A 7,191-nucleotide genomic window follows, 5' to 3' on the forward strand; every position below is an offset into this window, starting at 1 on the left:
ACGCAAAGATTAAACTTTTCTCAAATGCAAATTGAATTAATTGGTACCAAAAGTAGGGTATTCTCACTGGAAAACAATTGTGAAATTTGAAAGTAGTCCAATGTAAAAGTACTTTCAATACAAATATCTCCAAGGTCAAAAGGTCAAGGTAATTGATATCCAATGAAAGGTCTTGCCCCATAGAGTTCTTATGTAGAATATGGGACCTCTCAGAATCCTATAGCCAAGGTTGAAATTTTTTAAAAGTAGGTCAAACTTCAAGGTCAAGGTCAAAGTTCTTGTTTTCAAATGAAAGGTCTTGTCACAAGAATTAAATGTGTAAGGTATGGAAGCACCAGCCCTAACCCTTTAAAAGTTTTGGTCAAGGATTGCTTTTTTTAAAGTAGGTCAAACTTAAAGGTTGAAGTCAAAGGGTCAAAATGCTTGGTATCCAATGAAAGATCTTCTCACAAGGAGTACATATATGAGGTATGAAAGCCCTGTCCTTTACCATTCAAAAGTTATAGCCAAGGCTAAAGTTTTTTTCACAGGTACGGAAATATACAAGGTCAAAGGGTCAAGGTTCCAGGTATCCAGTGAAAGGTTTTTTGACAAAAAATACATATGTGAAGTATAAATGTCCTGGTATCTACTGTTAAAAAAATATGGCCAAAGTAAAAGTTAAAAATTTTCATGTAAAAGTGGGTCAAACTCCAAGGTCAAAAGGTCACATTTGGTGGTACCCAAAGAAAGGTCTTGTCACAAGAAATACACATGAAATATGAAAGTCATGGCTCTACCAAATCAAAGTTATGGGCAAGGTTAAAGTTTTTGCGGACGAACAGACAGACGGACACGACAAATACTATATACCCCCAAAACTTTGTAAAAAACTTTAACATTGGAAATAACTTTTGAATTGCAAGGGGTAGATGCTTTCATACTTCACACATGTAATCCTTATGAGAAGACCCTTCACTGGATACCAAGAGCTTTGACTTTGACCTTGGAGTTTGACCTGCTTTAAAAAAACAAACCTTGACAAAATATATTAAAGGGTACGAGCTATTGCTTTCATACTTTAGTTTTTTAATCCTTGTGACAAGACCTATCATTTGATGCCTAGACCTTTGACCTTGACCTCAGAGTTTGACTTACTTTTTTAAAAAATGTAACCAAAATTTTTAAACGGTTAGGGCTAGAGCTTCAATACTTCACATGTATTCTTTGTGGCAGGATCATTTATTGGATACCAATAACTTTGACCTTTTGACCTTGGAGATTTCCGGACTTGTGAAAAAACTTGAACCTTAGCAATAACTTATAAATGGTAATAGGGCCAGGGCTTCCACACTTCACATATATATTTTCTGTGGCAAGTCCTTTTATTGGATACCAAAACCTTGACCTTTTGACCTTGACATTCCAGGACTTATGAAAAAACATTAACCTTGGCAATAACTTTTGAACAGTAAGGGCTAGGGCTTTTATACTTCCCATATGTAATTTTTGTAACAAGACCTCTCATTCAATACCAATAACCTTGAGCCTCTGACCTTGATCTTGAAGATTTCTGTACTTATGAAAATTTTTTTGCCTGGCCATAACTTGGGAACAGATGTTGATAGGGCTTTCATGTTTCACAATTGTATTTCCAGTTAGGAGACCCTACTTTGGGTACCAATATATTAAATATGCATTTAATCTTCACTATGTTGCCATACCGGGGCATCAGTGTTTCACAAACACATCTTGTTTGGAAATCTACTTGCATGCAAGTTTTTTTTTCAATACTAGATTTGAGTGTGAATTCCCTCTCAAGGTCAAGTACATGTATGTGAATGTACTGTGTAACTCATTAAAAGTCATGTGTATACAGTTTACAGATTATCAGACACAAATATGAAGCCCACTTTTTTTAAGTACACATACAGTATATAGGCCATATAGTATCTCCCATAACATGTATTTCCAATGTTGGTGAACAATATTTGGGTCTACAATTATCACATGTATATGACAGAGCTCCGACTTTTCCAACATGCCTTCCATTATATGTTTGTCATTCAAGTCCAAAAGAACACCAGAAAAAATCACTATTTAATATCCATTCAATAACACATCATTACCAGACAACTTAAATAAAATAAATGTGCAAATTACTTTCAAGAAATTTTTTTTAAAAATCTCATTGCAAAATATTCAAATAGAAAATGCCTCAATATTTTGGTAAATATATATAATATACAGATTTACAAGAGGCTCAGGGACCAACTGGTTCACCTATGCAATGTGGCTAAGAAAAAAGCAAATATCAGTTTAGTATTGAAAAACTTAAATGCATAAATGGTCCTGACATACCCCTAAAAGGGAGGGGTATGATTTGACAAAATTGAACGTACACTAAATAAGGATGTTTATATATTTTTGACTGTGGCCTTTAAAAGTTTGAACTCTCAGTGTGGCCCCACTCTACATCCAGGGGGTCATGATATGTACAAACTTGAATCTACCCTATCTGACAATGATACCACATGAGTATTCACCTTTCTTGGCCCACTGGTTAAATAGAGTATCAAATGTAAATATTTCAATAACGAAAATGTATCAAAAATGCATCATTTCAAATGAAGTGTTAAATAATGTTAAAAAGACAAAGTTCATGGAACAGGAACAACACATGCAATCTTTCATCAAGAATTCTGTGAAATTTGACAAGACTCTTTTTTCTTCCAAGTTATTCACATTGCAACTTTTTGTCCAGACCGGCACACTCTTCTAAGGAGATTTCTCTGATATTTATCACGGCTGTGTTTTCCTTATCATCCAACTGCCAGATTTTCGTCCATAGGTCTAAAACTTAATTTTATGATGTGCTCAAAGTCTATCAGGGTGAAGTTCAAACTCCAACATAAAATTTATGGGTCCCGAACCCTGAAAAATAAAATTAAAAACACAAGAGTCTTTATAATTATCATTGACACACATAATCATGGGAAAACTTGGTAGGGTGGAGAAGTTTTTTCATGATACGTATGACAAGTGGAGGGCTCCCAATGTGACAGCAAACTGGGTTTTTCTTGTGTGAACAGACTTGGCATAAAATTCTTACATGAATAAAAAATGTACATTTGCAAGAGTTGTTTCCCTTTATCAAAAAAACCCTCCCTATTTTCTCACAATATCCTTTGTAACTTGCATGAATTTAAAAAAAAATATTTAGACTTCTTTTGACAATTTCATAACGGCAAAGTATGGGGCGACAAAAAAAGCCTTCGCAAAATGTACATACACTAGGATATTTTGCACAGAAATGACAAAGGTCAAATAAAGACCCATGGGTCACATTGCTCACCTTAGCTCTTTGGCTTTCAGTATTGAAAAGTAATAATTCCTACTGGGCCCAAACTAATCCTAAGGGGGGGGGGGGGGGAAGCGGGCATGATTTGAACAAGCTTAAATCTACACCAACTGATGATGCTTTCTATTTCTCTGACTAATCATAGCCTTATAAGATTTCTAATGATCTTTCCTTTGTATTTTTGTGTAAAACTTTGATTTCCATTGTGGCCCCATCCTTAACCTGGGGATCATTATGTATGATAAACAGACGCCAGACACTTCTTAGTCGGAAAAGTTTACTTGAGCCTTATGCCCTTTTCACATGGAGAGTTTAATTCACAGTAAATTAATGAGAAGTAAAATAATGCATATTTAATTGTGTTCACACGACAGCTAAAGCAAAGTAAACTTATGCAAATCAAAATTTTATTTCTACATTAGGGAGATCAGCAATGATATTATGACGTCATTTGTTATTCACATCATGTGTGCCGAGCAGATTCAATTGACATAAAAATCATAGTGTTTTTTATACAATTTAGTGATTAACATATTTTTCCTTTATTTTTCCTTAAAACCTAGCACTGATATCTAAATCTAACTATTGACATGGGGCCTGTGACTTAATTCAGGCCTTATGCATGAGTCAAAATTTAATTTGAATTAGCTTCTCTTAGCGTTCACACAGAGCTAATGCGAAGTAATTTAATGCGCAGTTAATTAATTCAAATTAAACTTTTTCACATAAAACTCTCCGTGTGAATGCTGTTCAGATTTAATTTACAGTAACTTACGTTTAATTAAACAATAAAACATAATAATACATATAATACATAACCCGCATAAGTGGGTTATGTAAATTTTTTCTGCAATAGCTGCGACCGTTCATTCCAGTAATAACAAACAAAGAAAGCCATTTTATTGTTTATATTTATATCTGTTTAAATAATCAATTAAAGTAGGATTAAAAAGATTAATTATTGTATTAATGATGCGAACATCTTTATACGTTTCATTGATGGAACAGCCACTGATTAAGAAATCTGTACAGGCGACATATGCAGTGATGAACGCAATGGGGTTTCTTAAGAAATAAAGGAGAAAATATTCAGTGGATGTAAATATTTTGAATTAAACTCTCTGTGTGAACAGGGCATTAGACTCAGGTAAGCTAAATTGCAAATAATTATTTACAAAGTAGATGACTGTTCTAAACATACCAATATATTTCTGCAGAATGATTAAAAATATAAATCTCAATGTAAAACTTTCTGAGTACCCATTACATTTTCTTAAACCCCCCTACCCCCAGGATAAATCTGCCACTGTTATAAATATATAATTTCCTAATTCTTTCTAACCACTTTTGTTCTTTTTACCTCTGTGTCATCTGTAATCTTTTTCTTTCTTTAAAACCTGCATGCCTCTAAAAATCAAGACTCTTTGTTGCTCCTAAAATTAAATGTACATGTGCAAATAATTCTTTAAAAACTACAGCATATTTTCTATTTCTCATGGTGACTGAAGATTGAACAAAAAATGTAGAATTTCAATATTTTCTGAAATGTTTCATATTAAGAATTTGTCAATTGACTCAAGCTGTGGCTTGAAAAACAGAATATTGAAAATTGTTTTTTTTATCATTGAGCAGGTGAGCTAAAAACAAATCCAATACATGAGTTATTCCTGGTTGTGTTTATATACTAAGTGATTTATTGTGCAGTTTATTGAACACACCCAGTAAATTTTAACAATAACATCGCTCTTGATAACAAACATAGGGTCGCCCATTTGGAGCAGTGGTTAGAGCTTTTGCTCTTAGAGTTGCCGAGAAAGGAGTTGATCATTATGTTTTGGGTTCAAATCCCACTGTGGGACGTGGAGACAGGTCTTTTGGATGAAACCATATAAATCGAGGTCCCATGTCACAGTTGGTGCTGGCACAAAAAAGATCCCTCACTGTTCAATAGCCCTGAGTGCCGAGTATTAGTCAAAACTTGAAGCTCTCCACTTATAAGTGGTGGCGTCTCCATATGAGTGAAAAAGTCTCGACAGGGACGTTAAACCATGCACGGATCTAGAGGGGGGAGGGAGGACCCCCCATGGAATTTGCAAAGTTTTCAAATTTATATACATGTACTAAAGCAAGAAAAAAGTTACCTTGGACTCCCCCTCGGAAAACAAAGAACTCCCTGGTAAATGCGAATTTTTGTTAAATTGGTATGTAAATATGAAAATTCCAATGATAGAAGTCATCAACTACCCCCCCCCCCCCCCAACACAAAATAGGTTTTTGAAGTTTGGGCGAGTTTACATGGAACCCCACCCTCACCCCCACCCCCGAGAATGTCTATCTGTGCCTGTGTTAAACAACAAACATACATAGGAGTTTGCAGTCATATTAAGAGAAAAGTTTTGGTCCAATAATAGATAACTTCATAAAATCAGGAAATCAAGACAAATCAACATATGAAATCATCAACAGTCGTTTATCAGAGTTTCTAATAACTGTAAGAATCAACGCAAATGGCTTACTGCAGAGAAAATTCAAACTAATCTGTAAAATACAAGCATATACTGTTTGTAAAGATATATCATTCAACTTTACGCCACTTTATCTAGATTTGGAACATAAATTCACAATGCAATGGCATGCATTGATGCAATCTTCTATACAAAAGTACAGAGATAATTCGAACTAGTTCTTCCGAAGCTGTCGTTTAATAACAGCATACTGACAGCTGATTTCTGAGACATTTCCTTTATCGAATGAATGGAATTCACTTCCTTGTACATTAATATAACAAAATCATCTTTACTTACCGGCAAACCGCCTGCCTTTCACTGGCGCCGTACTCGGCACTGTTGATACTAGGGAAGCACATGGCCTTAAACCACGTGATTGTCTTCGGCAGACAAACGTTTACTTTTTCAAGCGTCCAAATAATAATAATCTTTCCCAAAGAAAATCTGACAAGATTATAATTGTTCAGTACATCAAAATCACAGAAACGTTTGATTTCAAGCGTCTAAATAATAATAATGTTGCAACTTTTTTGGTCGCGATTATTATTGTTGGAGTAAGACAGATTATAATTGTATGATCGATGTGGAATAAATTGGCATGAAATTGAAGCGAAATAAAAATAATGTGTTCGCTTGGGCAAACAAGATTATAATTGTTAAAAGTAAGAATAATTATTATAATTTTGAGGTGAAATAAAAATAATGTTTTTAAACATCGACTGACAAGATTATAATCATGAGGCGAAAAATTATAATAATTTGTCCACATTGACTGGCAAGATTATTATTGTAAAGTTTGGATCATTATAATTGTAGGACAAAATAATAATAATGTGTACACATCGACTGACAAGATTATAATCATGAGGCGAAAAATTATAATAAAGTGTCTACATATTGACTGGCAAGATTATTATTGTGAAGTGAATCATTATAATTGTAGGACACAATAATAATAATGTGTACACATTTAACAGACAAGATTATAATTGTTGCAGGAAAATAATATTAATGTTGTAAAAAGCAAGTTTGGATGACATAATTATTTTTGGTATAATTATATAGGAAAAATAATAATAATGTGGGGGTACCCTACGGCTTTCCATAGTAAACACCCTATACCTTAGGCGATATTGTTAGATACTGCATTCATGCTCAATTGATGATAACCCCGGCTATCAAAATGTCCTTTCTACTCAGTATGCAAGATTTTTGTATTAATTTTTTTTTATTTTAAATACTTCACAGCTATGCAAATACTGTGTGATCCTAGCATTTGAAATTCCTAGAGGCTTTAGATATACTTAAAATGCCCGGGAAAAATATGAAGTATACAATTGAAAT

General features: G+C 33.8%; 1 long non-coding RNA gene across 1 annotated transcript; it reads right to left on the reverse strand.

Moving 5' to 3' along the window:
- Positions 1 to 2,067: 2,067 nt before the first annotated feature.
- LOC134252931 (uncharacterized) lies at positions 2,068 to 6,422 on the reverse strand. The gene is made up of 3 exons (XR_009989044.1): positions 6,145 to 6,422; positions 4,701 to 4,773; positions 2,068 to 2,913 (listed from the first exon to the last, which is right to left on the reverse strand). It is a non-coding gene; the product is annotated as an uncharacterized LOC134252931 (long non-coding RNA).
- Between the last annotated feature and the right edge of the window lie 769 nt (positions 6,423 to 7,191).

The sequence above is a fragment of the Saccostrea cucullata genome, unplaced genomic scaffold (genome assembly GCF_032062105.1).
Source record: "Saccostrea cucullata isolate Sc308-1 unplaced genomic scaffold, CSIRO_AGI_Scuc_v1 ctg4156, whole genome shotgun sequence".
Lineage (NCBI taxonomy): Eukaryota > Metazoa > Mollusca > Bivalvia > Ostreida > Ostreidae > Saccostrea > Saccostrea cuccullata.